We start from the raw sequence: 16,417 nt of genomic DNA, 5'->3' as shown, positions 1-16,417 counted from the left end.
TAGAGGGGCAGAGTTAAGTTGGACAAGTTTTGAAAAGTTCAAGTAGAAAAGGAATAAATGTCTGGAGGGAGCAATACCCTGGACAGTATTCATTTTATTTCATGCAGTGGAAATTTAAAAAAAAAAAAGGGAAAACTTTTTTTTAAAAAAAGAGAGAAACCAGGTAGAAAGGAGAAAAAATAATTTTAAAAAATTGAAAATTTAAAAAAAAATGGTAAATTGCACCATTTCAGACTCCTCAAATGGAAATGACATCACAATTGTTCATGAAATTGTTTTCCAGTGTTTCAATCAGCTCTAATAAGGGGCTTGATTCATCACTGTGTTCCAGTCTTATGTCAGTTGAATTCCATGGAAATCACTGGACTTTCACTGACCTAAAACTGCAGTAATGCAGTTTTGAATCAGACCCAGCAACTTGGAGTTTAAATGTTATGGAGTATATTTTCAGTTAGCCAAAGATCTAGTCACTGCAGTTGGAGTAATTTGTACTTGCAGTTATCTACAAACAAGATGAACCATGGGAGTACATATAAGTAGCTATACTTGTAACTGAATTGTAGGTACAAAAATGTGGGTGTAACATGTGCCTTTAAACTGGAGGCCACCGTCCTGAAAATTTCACAGCTTCTAATGTTCTCCTAGGGAGGAATATTTGCGTGTGTAAACAAATGATCTTCCAAACACTGGCCATCTATGAACCTTTCCTATGGAAGTTGTACAGACAAATTCATCTTTCCTGGTGGCTTTCATACAAGAATGTCAGCGCTCGTTCCTCTTCCATAGCTTTCAAAAAATGTTAAGAATGGGCTCACTGAACCCTTTGGGAAATATCATTTTTAGCGCAGAATTTAGTTTTGTATGGCACCTTCCATATGGGAGGTATCCCAAAGTACTTTAGAGAGCATTAAATTACAGAGATACCGGACATGCATTGACGAGACAAACAGGGAAGCCATTATGCACTCAGCAAGACTTCATGCAGAATGTTGGATATTAGAAACTTGTTTTATTGAAGGGGGGAGGGGGAGGAATGTTGTCATCAACCATGACATCTGGTTTAGGCAGTTCCCCCCCCCTTTTTTTTTTCTTTAAAGGACCGTGAAATATTTAACTTCTACCAGCCACCAAAAGTAGGCAGAGGGGACTTTAGTGTAACCTTTCATCTACAGGATGACACTTCTAACAATACAAAAAAAAATAACGTTTTGTACTGCTATAGCACCTTTCCAAAATTTGCATTTACACACGTGTGCTCAATAGCCAGCATTTGCACAAACAAACAGGTTTGGGTGCATCTTTAGAGGTTGCCTTTAAGATATACATTATAATATGAATCATGTTAGAAATTAAAATGGATAAAGAAAGCTACAAAGTATTACTAGAAGCAAATCTCGACTGATATTTGAAAAAGCAATGGCTTTGCTTCTAATTAAGAAACAAATGGGTGGATATGCTGTGTCAATTATAACCTCAAAGTTTGCAGTGAAACAGAACTTAGGGCTCAGTCCTGTAACTCTTATTCAGGTGCACTGCCCCATCCATTTTAGTGTGCTGTCTCTTATAGGCCATGATTGAAGGATTGAGCCCTTAATGGATAATGGACACAGAATAAACATCTAACCCAAAGATACCTAACTCAGCTGATCAGACGCATTTACTGATTACCATCCTTTCAATTTCACTCTGTGCCCTATGTCAATAAAATACAATGCACTGGATATGAAACACAGGACTTTGTGAACAACAGAGAAAGCAGAAGGACCTGCATTAGATTGGTCTTGTGTCTTCCTGTGTTCCTGAATGTTACTGTGAGAAAGTATTAAATGAAAGGAGCAATGGGAGATATCAAAACTTTGAAATGAACTACAGCGTGGAAGCGAATGTCTCGTCACTAATAGAACATTCACACAAAGAGTTGGGGAAAAGCAACTGAAAGCACACACAGTAACATGCAGAATAAGAGGATATAGATGGAAGAAAGTGATGCCAAATCTGTACAATTACGTTTTTGTCTGTCCTTGATTTTTGGAATTTTCTTATTCAGCAGAGTCCAATTCATATTTACTTTGTTTTCAAGTCTGGAATACTGTGCATTTCACTCTAATAGTCTTCTCTATTCTAAATGTTTATACAGTGTGATTTACTACAATGTGGCTGTGTAATTATGTTGATGATTAGATAAAACATTTTTGACATGAAAGGAAACCAGTAGTTAATAATGTTTTCCATCTGTTTGGTAAAACCTCCTCACTTTTTTTTAAAACAAAACCGAGCCCTTCACATGTAGCAGCATCCAAGGCAACACCTATGCAAGTACATGACAGAAATATAAATCCTAATGAATTCATTCTGATCATTACTTACACATTTTGGAAAGCGTTACCATCTGTTTTATAGATAAATATTACTGTAATTAGTGTCAGCACATGTTTACATTGTATCATTCCCAGAGTCTTATTTTAAAGTTAAGACCCTGATTTTTTTACCAGGAAGAATAAAGGTGTATTTTAAGGTATTGGCAGGAAATACATTGTAATTAGGATAAAATGAGTGTATTTCAATAATGGCTTCTTTTTTGGAGAACTTAAGAGCATTTAATGCTCCTGCTCTTCATTCTGGGTCAAATACTGGGTCACTGCCTGCACATGAAAGGCCCCAAAGATATTTAAAAATGGCAAGCCAGCTGCATAGGAGATGTAGCAACAGTGAGTACCCTATACCCTTGAGATTTCTATTGCAGGTCTCTGCAGAATCCCCATGCTGAATGAGGACTTAAGGTTTGATCATGCAAAATGTTGAGCACTTGGGGTCTGATCTAGTGAAGCCTTTAAGCATATGCCTAACGTTAAATGCACAGGGCCTGAGCACTCAGCATTCTGTACGGTCAAGCTTATAGTGACTAGGCCACATGTGCTAATCTTCCCTATGGCCTTTAGTAGTGGCCTGGCTATGCATGCAGCCTGTTTTTGTGGCTGAGGGTTTTGCCCCTCAGGCCCCACAATATTCCAACAAAAGCAAAATCCTTTTATGTCAACTTTTCTCCTTCTCCATCAGAAATCCCAGAAAATATATCTGACACCAGACAGACCCCTGAAATTAGCTGGACACTTATTAATTTAGAACTTCTGTATCTGATGTGCCAGACAAAATGCTCTAAAAGGCCTGATCCAAAGCCCACTGAAGTCAATTGAGAGACTCCTGTTGTCTTCAGCCGGCACTGAATCACGATCCAGCTGCATTTATAGATCCAGAAATATGTTCCAGATGCACAAACACTAATCTGACAATACTGAAACATAACCTTTATTTTTCCTCATTATAGCAATAACTTTCTCTAGCCCAGATAAAGTAAGTCACCACTGAAATTTTCTTGTCCCGCTCATGATATTTCTTGCACCTGCAGAAGGCCCTGGTATTTGAAAATCTTTGCTGGGTGACAGAGATTGATGGAATTTTGTTTCAAATAAGGTTTCAGTTACATCTCTTTTTCCTCCAGTAGATTGTATGCTACCAGTCCCACCTTTCATACCCAGCACACTGATGTTGAGCATTTAGCACTAATATCTCAGTTTTTCTTAACAGGCAGTTATTTTGTGTTCTACAGGAGCTGCAGCACGTACTGCCTTGGCTGGAGGTAGGTGAGATTTAAGTTTCTCTGAAGAGGCTTAAATCTACTATCACTACTTTTGTCTGTACATGACTAGCAGCCAATACATTTTCCAGGATGGTTTCCCTCATAGATTCCACTTAGGCAAGGTTTATAAGTATCCATTTAAGTTTCCAGTCAGATAATTCCTGCTCCGATTATTTGCAAAAAAGCTGTGCCAGGTTTGTTTCCATTCAAAACAAAACAACTCATTGGACATTGTAACAGAGTACAGGGGAGAAATAAATAGCTGCCACAGTGAAGCCATACTGGATTGCTGCTTCCAATCTGAGCACCAGCAGCAGACTTCAGTAAAGGCTCCAATGAACATAAGTACTGGAAGAGCTTCCCAGGGGGTTCGTGTTCATTTTTGGAGGTGGACATAATGTGGCTAACATTAAGGCAAAACGATCCAAAAAAGCTCAGTTTGCAAGGTTGAAATATACAGAGCTCAGCAAGCACATACCAGTAATGACAACATACAATCCCCTCCCTCTGGAAAATCCAGAAAACAGGCTGAGCTAGTACAACGCAGATAAGCAGTATATAAAAAAAGCTGTTAAATTCAAAAGGTACCTCCCAGCAATGTACCAAAAGCCACAGTCCTAGCTTGCAGCTATCAGTGTTCTACAGCAAGAGAAACTGGCTGGCTGCCAGCTTCCTGGTCCACCACTTCCTCGTCATTTCCACAGTGCCATGTGTTGAGATGCTGGAAGAGTAAATCATCCCAAATATGAAAATCTGATGGAAAGCTAAGGGATTTTATTGCAGATTTCAGTGAATCTGTCAACGGAAGGTAATAGTGTTAAAAGAAGAAACAGACCAAGACACAGAGTTCAAATCCATATCTAGACGCAAACTTCTTTATGTTTGGGAGTGTTTGGATTCAAGAGACTTGGTTTGGCTCATGGTAGTTATGGCCTGACTTTTGGGTCCAGATTTGAATTTTCACAAAGTTAGGACGTGTGTTTGCTCTCTCTCTCTCTCTCTCACTCACACCTCCCCCCCCCCACCTTTCTCCTCTTCTGTATCGTCTTTCTTCTGAGAAATCTCAAAGTTCTTTCAAAATATTAATTTCCTAGTCTAACATCACTCCTGAGAGGTAGGGACAACTTGACTCATTTCTGAGATGGAATGCAGCAGCTGTTTAACAATGCACAGTTATCTTTACAAGAGTTTAGAGCCGGAAGCGAAGAATAATATTGCATGCAGTTGAAGCAACAGGGGAATTTAAGTAGGTGGAATGTAATGACACAAGTGGGCACTTGGTCAGGACATTCATGTTTTCAAACCCCTGCTCTTACAAAAAGCAATATTAATTTTTTAATGACCATAGACAGGGCCTCAATTCTATGCTGTATCTGAAATACAATATCAGTGTTCCCTGGCACCATGCTGGGGGATTGGTTCACTGTGACTCAGAGGATGAAATGCACTCTATTGAATCACCAACACCATTTCCAGAGGCAACTAAGTGTTCCCAAGAGGTCTTCCATCCAATTACTAATTCAGATTAATTCTGCATATTTGTATGGGTGTTTAAAAACTGTGTTTAAGGTCCCCAGGTTACAAACAAAGCACATTCCCTAGTTCATATCAAACTATGTGCATGCAAAGTGTATTACCATATTCAAGAAAAACATTACAACCACATTCTGCAAAGTTTGGAGCTCTATACTGTACTGTAATAGATAAAACATAAAAGAAGCAAAGTTGTTTAACAATATTGCGTTGTGTCATCCACCACATGAAAGCAGGAGGGATAAAGCAAAAAATTATTTGATATAGCTCAAAGTGTGAGGAATAAAGAACCCAAGTACCTTCACACACATTACTGTGGGAAAAAGATTATGTTTTGGAAAGTTCATTATTACCCTTACAGATATAGCATAGTCCCAATGGTTTTTCCTGTTTTCCTCTGCTATCCAGATTCAGTTACACTAGCTCTTTAATAAAATAAAAAGGGTCAAAAACGGCTGTCCTTTGTGAAAAGTCCCATGTAAATACAATGAGAGTTTTGATTGTAAAAGCACAAAGTACTGACTGAAAGAGTTGCTTCAAAGACGTTTCATTCCTCAGATTACAGAAGATATGTCTACATAATAAGTAGGCACCTGCAGGTGGCTGATGCCAGCCGACTCGGGCTCATGGGGTTTGGGCTGTGGCACTGTTTCATTGCTGCATAGTCTTCTGGGCTCGGGCTGGAGCCCGGGCTCTAGGACCCTGCAGGGTGGGAGGTTCCCAGAGCTGGGGCTCCAGCCTGAGCCCAGAAATCTACACAGCAATGAAATAGCCCCGCAGCCCAAGCCCTGTGAGCCTGAGTCGGCTGGCACAGGCCTGCTGCAGGTTTTTCTTTGCTGTGTAGACATACCCAGAGTGACAAGGAAGGGAATGGTTCGTCACCTTCATCGGTAGCATTTCCAATTCTGTCCACTGTGCTTGACCATGAGTATTTCTGAATACTATATGTTGACCTGGTTATTGGGATGTTTACTGTATGAATATTCAATAGCAGGCTGTTGGACAAATAAGCAGAAAGTGGGACAGTGGCATGCGAGAGCCACTTTAAACAGAATGGCTTGCCCTATAAAGCCAGCCAACCCTGATTACTGAAGGAGCTGGACCTGATAGGCATCAGGTGATTTCTCTGTAAAGATCAGCAGGAAGAACTGTGCTGGCAGGATTATAAAGCCAGGAAGTTTGTAGCAGAAAGGCTGGTGGCTAGGGGGATGCCTGGATATAGGCTGGCTGACCTACACTTTGGGGAGAGACAGAAGACATAAGGGAGAATGCTGAAGCCAGTCTAGAAGGTGATGAAGGAGATAGCAGATGGGAAAACTGGTCATAGGTTAGGAAAAAGATAAGGGTGGACATGCCAGACTTACAAAAAGAAACAGCAGGCAGAAAGCATAAAGAGAAAAATCAAACTGTTATGAAATGAAAAGAATGAAATCACTAGTCACAGATGTGAAGACAGGGGTTATAAAACCTCTGAAAGTGGCAGAATGGATTTTTAAAGTGCTGGAGACACAGAAAAAGCTAGAAAGCCACAAGGAGGAGATCTGTTAATTGAATGAAAAAGGAAGGAACAAATGGGGAAGCTATTAAAGATTAGATTGTTAGGCAAACAAAGTAAGCTGCCAACTGTAGCAAGTATCTGATGGAGACAGGAGTTGTAGTATATACGGTACTGATCAAAATGACTGAAGATGAAGTAAAGCAAGACACGGGATGATAAGATACTATAGCTGAACCGCTGATTAGCAAGAGAGGACAGGAAAGAAAAGCCGTCAATAGCTGTGCCAGCTGCATTTAAAGGAGAAACCCTTCCAGATACCATAAAAATAGGATACCAGATTTTTTGGATGAAGCCATATATCCCACCCCAGTGTGGTGTTACTGATGCCAAAGGTTTGGACATGTGGCAAATATATGTAAAGAGAAAATCAGATGAAGTAAATGAGGAGGAGAGCACTCTTATGACAATTCTTTTGGGGGGGGGTGAATTAAAGTGTAGCAACTATGGAGGAAAGCACAATGCAGTATAGAGATGGTCTATAGCAGCAAAGCAAGCAAGATAGATTTTAAAACATGTTTCAGATAGCATATCCTATGCAGAAGGTACCTGAGGCATTTAAGAGGAAGAGGAAAGGAAACTCAGTAGGGAGAAAGACAAACACGCAACAGAATAACTCAACGGATATAATGAGTGATGCAGGGAAAATAGGAGAAGACATATTATGTATAGGCAAAAAGAAGTTTATAGCTTGTATGACTAAAGTAATAAACTGCACATCACAGCCTAATAGCACATGGACAGGAACTAAAGAAAAATACCCCGATAAGGCTACTAAACTTGATATCATTTGCATATAAGTAACATAGTTTATAGGAAAACTGGATTTCAGAATCCCAGGATATGGCATCCACAGGCAAGACAGAAGAAAGAAGTGGTGGAGGGGTTTGTACACTCATTAAGGAAAACCTACAGTATCTTGAAATGGAGGTGAAGAAACTAAATATAGAGCATAATGCTATTGAGATTCCACTGCAAAATAAATCTTCCTCTTTGAGAATACATATCATATACAACCTCTGTAGATAGCTAGAGATTAAGGATTTGATAGATATAGCTGAAGATGCAACAGGCCTGTATACTATATGCAGAGACATAAACAGCCATAACAGATCATGGGGAAGGAGAAAAAATGGTAAGAATGGTAAATGTCTAGAACAATTCATGGATGAAAAAAATGTAGTAAAACAGAATGATGGTACACCCACTAGGTTTAATGTAGTCAAAGGAAATCTGTCCTGTCTAGACCTGGGAATTGTGTCAAGTACTATAGCAAGCAAATACAACTGGGACGTTGATAAAGAGGAGGGAATGGGAACTGTTTAGAAGCAAATGTAATAAAAATATTAATGAACAATGTATAAGTGACACTGAGGAGGTTAATAGCAATATAGCAAAAGGACTCATAATGCCAGCAAAGCCAGCTATACCTAAGATATCAAGTCACCCTAACAAGTAGAACCCATGTAACATGGTGAAATGAATGTAAAAAGGCAATTAAAGAAAGGAAGAAGGTAAGACAAAAATACGATGAATAATGAGCGCTTCATGAAATATAAAAGAAACAAGGCAATTGTGCATAGGGCTATTTAAAAGGAGAAAAAGAAAGCTGGAGAAAGTACTGCGGAAAAATAAAGAAAGACACTAAAACATCAGAGGTGTATATAGGCAGATTAGGACAATGAATGGAATATGGAGTCAGATCAATTCTATACAGGCCTCATTGTAGAAGGCCAAGTGATAAAAAGCTCTAAGGAAGACAAGCAGAAGTCTTAGCAGAAATATTCCACAATATTAGTAATGGTGAAAATCAGAGTTCAGAAATCCATGTGAGGGAAAAATAAATCATTAAAGAATAATGAGAACTAGATGAGATGGGAGGAAGATGAAGATATGATGTTAAATAAAAATATTTCCATGAGGGAACTTCAAAAAGCTATAGCTAAAAGCAAAATCTCTGCACTAGGTAGAGATGGTGTATGTAACAAAATGCTAAAACACCTGGATCAAGGGAGTCAGAAAAATATTGCTAAAACTATACAAGAGAATATGGGGAAAAGGTGAGCAACCAATGGAGTAGAAACATACGATTGTAGTTCCAGAGCAGAAACCACGTAAGCTGTGAACAAGATGTGATTTCTACAGGCCCTCTGCCCTTATATCATGTATGGGTAAAGCTATGGAAAGAATGGTAATAGAAAGATTAACAACATAGCTAGAGAGAAATGGACTTATAGACAATGTACAAAGTGGGCTCAAAGGAGGAAGGAGTACAGTTGATCATAAAGTAAGAGTGGAGATGGAAGCATAAAGTCTGAGAAATAAAGAATAGCTTTCCCAGATGCTGAAAAAAGCATGATACAGTATGAAGAGAGGGCTTATTGCATAAAACAGCGTGCATGGTCATAAAAGGAAGACTATATAGGTGGATAAAGGATTTCTTAAGTAAAAGAACTATGCAGGTCAGGGCAGGGAAAGCCTACTCCAGCATATATATGATCGCAAATGGCACTCCACAGCGGAGTGTCATCAGCCCTATCTTATTGAACATAATGATAAACAATCTCCTGAGAAGGATGATGGCAGGAATAGGCATTTCCTCATTTGCAGATGAGTGCACCATATGAGCTAAAAACAGAAACCAGGAGAACCAAATTAATGAAGTACTTAGGAAGAATGCAGAATGGGGAAATGTGCAGCTTTCAATTTTCAGTTCTCAAAACTAAAGGAATGAAATTCACTAAAAGGAAAATAGATTGTAAACTGGTTCTATATGGGCAGCAAATAGGCATAGTTAAAAGCTACAGATTCTTGGGTTTGACATTTAATAGCAAGCTAACACAGACTGATTTTACCTTTACATTTATCTACAATATTTTCAGTGTGATCAATCTACTGAAAAATATTTCCAGAACCACCCGGGGTGTGGAAAAGAAAGCAATGGTAATGCTTTATAGAGCATTAATAAAACCAGTCATTGAGTATGGATGCCAACCATTTAGTTCAGCATCAAAAACATACCTAAGGAAGCTAGACTCAATGCAAGCCCAAGCATTACATATTGCATGTAGTGCCCTCATCAGGACCTCTTTGTGTTGTGCTGGTGAAATGCCTGCAGCAATAAGAACAAAATTATCGGACTGTGATAGGACAGGGTTCCCTCACCCTGGGTTCCTTACTGCAAACAGTCCTCACACAGAACTCCTGGCAAGTTCAAACACCAAGTGCTTTATTTACTGTGTGAATATAACAGAACAAGTTCCTCACAACTCGATGTTCTGACATTCTTCCTAGACACAGAGTGAGAGGGGACAGAGATCTCACCTTCCTAAGATCCTGGGTTTCTCTAACCCTCCTTCCAACTTACCCCTCTTCCTGTTCATCTTTTAGCTGTCCTCAGCTGATGAGCTGAGCCACATTGTTAATTGGTTAATCATTCAGCCCTTAAGGAGGAAGTACCCAGAGTGGCAAGTCAGCCTAAAGGTACTCACCGTATGTCACATGGACTTAATCTTTTGGACAAAACTCCTAGGAAACAGGGAAGATAGAAACACTAGGCATATATGAAGAATGCTTGACTAAAGTATGGGCAAAGGAGCTAAAGAAAAGAAAGACCTAAAAGAAATTAGCATATACAACCATAGGAAAATGTATTATGGGTGGAAAATCACCCCCCTCCCACCACCACCATATAAATGTGAAACTACACAATGAAATTAAAAGGGGGAAAGTAGACTACATATATTCAATTTATATGTGATAAATGGAGCAAACAGTGCCAAATATGTATGGATGAGTCTAAAGATGAGGAAACCGGGAGAGTGGAGAAAGCATTCTGCGTCCCAACACTTGGAATAAAGAAATTCATTAGACCGTTAGCAATTAAAACAGCCATATTAGTAGGGATAATGCTGGCATTATATTGGATCCTGGACATATGACCTGCCTCTGTTTTCATCTTGTCAGATTCACTATCAGTACTACTGGCTATCAAAAATGGGAATTCAGAGAGCAGAAACAATATAATTAATGAAATAGTCACTAATGACAGAATCGGCATAGGTGGGAGTAAACACTGAAATAGCCTGGATCCCAGGGCATGCTGGGACAGCAGGAAACCACATGGCAGACGAAGTAGCAAAAATGCTGTAAAAATGCAAAAAATTGACAGGGATCTCTAAATAAACAGTTTAAAAACCTAGATAAAAGTGAACTAAGAGAAGAGTGGCAGGAAGAATGGACAAAAGAAACAAGGGGGGCAAGATTACATGAACTATGCCCTAGAATAAAAAATGCTGACCTAGTGCAAGAATCTAAGAGGAAACATAGCTCTTCTCCAAATACTTACTGGACACTGTGGCTTAAACAACAGTTTGGTCTTAATTAATAAATACAAAGATGGGCTGTGTGAGAAATGGAAGGTCAAAGAAATGGTTGATCGCATCCTCTGGGAGTATGAAGAATGTAACATTGGTAGGGGGATTTTATATGACAAACTCAGGCACTTAAACGTGACAATTTGCCCCAAAACAGCTAGTAAGAGCATCAGAAAAATGGGGCACAACTAAGAAAGCAATATTACAATTCTTTAAAAACACTGGGAAAAGAGAGAGTCTCTAACTACATATTCATGAAATCTAGCACTTGATGGTTATGGACTCAGAATGTGAGTCTGTTAGGCCATAAAACAGAAGAAGAAGAAATGCTCAGGGGTCAGAGACTGACAGGAGTGAGCAGGTGCTAGATATAGGAGAGCCCTGGGGGTTAGGGCTGAGACTCCAGCCAGTGGCGTGACCTGCCAAAGCATGAATAGCCGAGGTAGGAAAACTGGGGGAAGGAAGAGAACCTTTTGTTTGGAAAAGCCCCAGGCAGGAAGGCATGGGAAGAGAAAGAAATTTTTATTTGGTGTGGACTTTTGGATGGACTTTGGGGGTTTTAAGTTTGATTTGGGCTTTGTTTACATTAACAAACACAGCCCAAAAAGGGGTAAGTTTGACAACAGGAAAGCCTGGATGAAGTTCTATTTTTGAACAGCTTCAGGGGGGGGAACTGAGGCAGGCTGCCTGACGTGCTTACAAGAAGTGGAAGGTTGGACATATGACCAGGGAAGAGTATAAAAATATTGCTCGGCCATGTAGGAATGATATCAGGAGGGCCAAATCGCACCTGGAGCTGCAGCTAGCAAGAGATGTCAAGAGTAACAAGAAGGGTTTCTTCAGGTATGTTGGCAACAAGAAGAAAGCCAAGGAAAGTGTGGGCCCCTTACTGAATGAGGGAGGCAACCTAGTGACAGAGGATGTGGAAAAAGCTAATGTACTCAATGCTTTTTTTGCCTCTGTCTTCACTAACAAGGTCAGCTCCCAGACTGCTGCGCTGGGCATCACAAAATGGGGAAGAGATGGCCAGCCCTCTGTGGAGATAGAGGTGGTTAGGGACTATTTAGAAAAGCTGGACATGCACAAGTCCATGGGGCCGGACGAGTTGCATCCGAGAGTGCTGAAGGAATTGGTGGCTGTGATTGCAGAGCCATTGGCCATTATCTTTGAAAACTCGTGGCGAACGGGGGAAGTCCCGGATGACTGGAAAAAGGCTAATGTAGTGCCAATCTTTAAAAAAGGGAAGAAGGACGATCCTGGGAACTACAGGCCAGTCAGCCTCACCTCAGTCCCTGGAAAAATCATGGAGCAGGTCCTCAAAGAATCAATCCTGAAGCACTTGCATGAGAGGAAAGTGATCAGGAACAGCCAGCATGGATTCACCAAGGGAAGGTCATGCCTGACTAATCTAATCGCCTTTTATGATGAGATTACTGGTTCTATGGATGAAGGGAAAGTAGTGGATGTATTGTTTCTTGACTTTAGCAAAGCTTTTGACACGGTCTCCCACAGTATTCTTGTCAGCAAGTTAAGGAAGTATGGGCTGGATGAATGCACTATAAGTGGGTAGAAAGCTGGCTAGATTGTCGGGCTCAACGGGTAGTGATCAATGGCTCCATGTCTAGTTGGCAGCCGGTGTCAAGTGGAGTGCCCCAGGGGTCGGTCCTGGGGCCGGTTTTCTTCAATATCTTCATAAATGATCTGGAGGATGGTGTAGATTGCACTCTCAGCAAATTTGCGGATGATACTAAACTGGGAGGAGTGGTAGATACGCTGGAGGGGAGGGATAGGATACAGAAGGACCTAGACAAATTAGAGGATTGGGCCAAAAGAAATCTGATGAGGTTCAATAAGGATAAGTGCAGGGTCCTGCACTTAGGACGGAAGAATCCAATGCACCGCTACAGACTAGGGGCCGAATGGCTAGGCAGCAGTTCTGCGGAAAAGGACCTAGGGGTGACAGTGGATGAGAAGCTGGATATGAGTCAGCAGTGTGCCCTTATTGCCAAGAAGGCCAATGGCATTTTGGGATGTATAAGTAGGGGCATAGCGAGCAGATCGAGGGACGTGATCGTTCCCCTCTATTCGACATTGGTGAGGCCTCATCTGGAGTACTGTGTCCAGTTTTGGGCCCCACACTACAAGAAGGATGTGGATAAATTGGAGAGAGTCCAGCGAAGGGCAACAAAAATGATTAGGGGTCTAGAACACATGACTTATGAGGAGAGGCTGAGGGAGCTGGGATTGTTTAGTCTGCAGAAGAGAAGAATGAGGGGGGATTTGATAGCTGCTTTCAACTACCTGAAAGGGGGTTCCAAAGAGGATGGCTCTAGACTGTTCTCAATGGTAGCAGATGACAGAACGAGGAGTAATGGTCTCAAGTTGCAGTGGGGGAGGTTTAGATTGGATATTAGGAAAAACTTTTTCACTATGAGGGTGGTGAAACACTGGAATGCGTTACCTAGGGAGGTGGTAAAATCTCCTTCCTTAGAGGTTTTTAAGGTCAGGCTTGACAAAGCCCTGGCTGGGATGATTTAAGCTTCGAGCAGGGGGTTGGACTAGATGACCTTCTGGGGTCCCTTCCAACCCTGATATTCTATGATTCTATGACGTGTAACCTCAAGGCCTTTGGGGTGGGGGAAGGGTGCACAGGAGGTGACTCCTCTCATACAGCCACCATTGACTTAAGGGATACGCAAGAGCTGTTTGCTTTGGTGTTCTACCTCTGACCCCCTGTGGGAGTCACTGTCATAGTTTTTCAAGGCATCCAAGCTTGTGAACACAGGAGAACACATATCTGACTAGATATAAGAGGGCACACCCCCTCCACCAAGGGAGAGACATTTAAGGGAAAGACTAACACTAAGAACCCAGAGGTTAGGGGTGACAGGTACCCTTCACAGGCATCACGTTGCCAACCACAGGATGGCAGGCCTCTAGATAAGACAGACATGCATGTATGTAGCCCTTCTGTTGTTTACAAATCCTCTTACCTGTGTTATACTTCTGTTCCTGTTAAGAGCAAGCAATCCTTTGGCTTATGGGGGCTGTCTGTTCACTGTATTCATCACTGGTCACAGACACCCACAGATGATACTCAGGGGCCTGTCTCCAAGTAGGAGAATTGCAGGATTCCACTCCAGAAGAGGTAAAGACACAAGGCCTGACACCTTTGGAGATGCACTTGGAGACCAGAGAAGGGAAAGACATAAAGCTAGCCCTGTAACCATGACACCCACAGCCTTCCTGAAATACACTAATTATATGCATCAATCAATTACTGCATTCTGGTGATACTGTATGACTTTAAGTCAGATACACTCAAACAACCAAATTCATTACCCTATCCTTCCTTGATTCAAGAGTCTAGTGACTCCTGGTGTCCATGCAGTGTTTTAACTAGATCAAATTATGTAGTCAACAACTATCTCACAAATAATGTGTGTTTGTGTCAGCAGCTTAATCTAAAAGATAAGAAAACTGTTGGGATGCTGCTGCTGGGGGGGGGGGGAAATCTCCTTCTTCCATAAGAAGCCATGCTCCAGAGATTGGAATGAGTGTTACTGGAGCTCATGTATTGAAAGAGGCAGATATTAAGCCATTCAAACCATCAAGAGAAGAATTGAACCAACTAAATTAGGCTGTATGGTTAATCTAATTTTAGCCTGGCAGCCAAGAGACTATTGAAGATTATGATTAAGTGGTTGATGTGTAAGTTTTTATCCTTCACCGTCAAAACAGACATTTCAAATGGGGCTCCTCAGCCTACAAAAACTTGACTACAAAGTTAAACTTTTCACAAAGTTAGATCTTGGCACATTTTCTGACATTTTTCAATCTTGTTCCTTCTCCACGTCTGGAGGTAGCTCACTCTGCAGAACATGCATTTCCATGGGTGTCAGCAATAAGGCTTCAATCACAGTTTAGATACCCCAGCATTAGCGATTGTTTCCCTCTTATATATTTTTCTCTCATTTTCATAAAAGTAGTTTTATAATCTTGACCTTCCACTCAGGTACTGTACTTCTGTTAACAGGGCAGAATATGTCAAACAGAAAGGGGTTTAGCTTCATTTCCACTCATTCAGAATCACCTCCCGAAGAAGACTTTCAGCACATAAGTTTAAACAACAAAGGTATACACAGGTCATTTGTGTGAAGTCCAGTTGGAGAGATGCATGAGTTTCAAGAAGAGAACACACCCCTAAGGATGCAATCCTGGAGTTCTTCTACATCCAGTGCTGTTCTCTACCTCCAGCAATAACAAAGAAAACTGTGTGCTGTATAAATTATGCAAACAACGCATACCTGCTTTGACTTCAGACAAAGAATACTATACCTCACTTCAAAAGTGATATTATTTCAAATAAAAACGTGGTTTTCTAACAGATAAACTCTTTCATTTTTGTATTAAGTGGTTGCTTTCTTCAGTTACACAATTTCCCCTTATTATTACAGGAGTTCTGCCAACAAATCATGAGAAATAAAAAGGAGGAACACTAGAAAATACAGTATTATTCATCTATTTTGCCAGCACGTAGAAAATAGGTATAATCCATCATTTCCAATGTCCCTTTCAATAGTATCTTTCACTGCTTCAGATAATTTAACAATCACAATGACAGCCTAATTCTTTCACTGAACAGCCAAGATGTTTTCCAAGGTAACATTGTTTTTCCAGTAGCATATTCTGGATTCTCTGCTACAATACCATTAGATGCAAAATGCCTTCCTTTTCTTGGGACAATTTCTGGAATGTTGGAAAGATCTGGAAAAGACATTTTCATTTTTCAGGTAACAGAAAAATCCCCCATTTCTGTTCCTTTTAAAATCAATCTCATACTGGAACAGCACTATGATTCTGAAAATATTTTTAGTTTAAACTGTTTTGCTGGCAGTGAGCTCAGGGCATTTGACTGTGGGCTCTCTCGTCGCCCATCTCTCTTAGTGGAGAAAGAAGATTATTACTAGCAATGGGCCAAGTGTGGATTACTTGATGCACCTGAGTATCCAGCATACTTAATGGTAGGTGCATGGAGTGATGTGTGTGTAGTTTCCATTACTGCAGTAGTTCCCTTGCACTAATGACTGGAGACCCTATTGGTTAGCATCTGCAAACAGAATTTAAAAAGCAAGGATAATGCAGCACAAAAGTAATTTCTTCACTTACTTGATAAGTGTAGCTTAGTTTGCGGCAGCAACTAGCTCTCTGTAAGGTTATTTAAGTAAAATACCTGACCTACTTAAAGCCCTCCAAATAACCCTATCCCATGGGGAAGAATTGCCACTGCATCTATTATTTGTAACCTTTTATAAC

The 16,417-nt window shown here is 40.6% G+C and overlaps 1 long non-coding RNA gene across 4 annotated transcripts in view; it reads left to right on the top strand.

Annotated features, from left to right (window-relative positions):
• The window catches only part of LOC144259926 (uncharacterized), a 37,695-nt gene extending 22,211 nt beyond the window's left edge, over positions 1-15,484 (top strand). For all 4 annotated transcript variants that reach the window (XR_013344942.1, XR_013344941.1, XR_013344940.1 and 1 more), the window contains 2 exons: positions 3,608-3,637; positions 15,138-15,484. This is a non-coding gene — a long non-coding RNA (uncharacterized LOC144259926). The remainder of the gene's footprint in view (positions 1-3,607; positions 3,638-15,137) is intronic.
• Positions 15,485-16,417: the final 933 nt, after the last annotated feature.

This window comes from Eretmochelys imbricata, chromosome 2 (genome assembly GCF_965152235.1).
Source record: "Eretmochelys imbricata isolate rEreImb1 chromosome 2, rEreImb1.hap1, whole genome shotgun sequence".
NCBI lineage: Eukaryota > Metazoa > Chordata > Testudines > Cheloniidae > Eretmochelys > Eretmochelys imbricata.
This window is presented reverse-complemented; position numbering and strand designations above follow the sequence as displayed.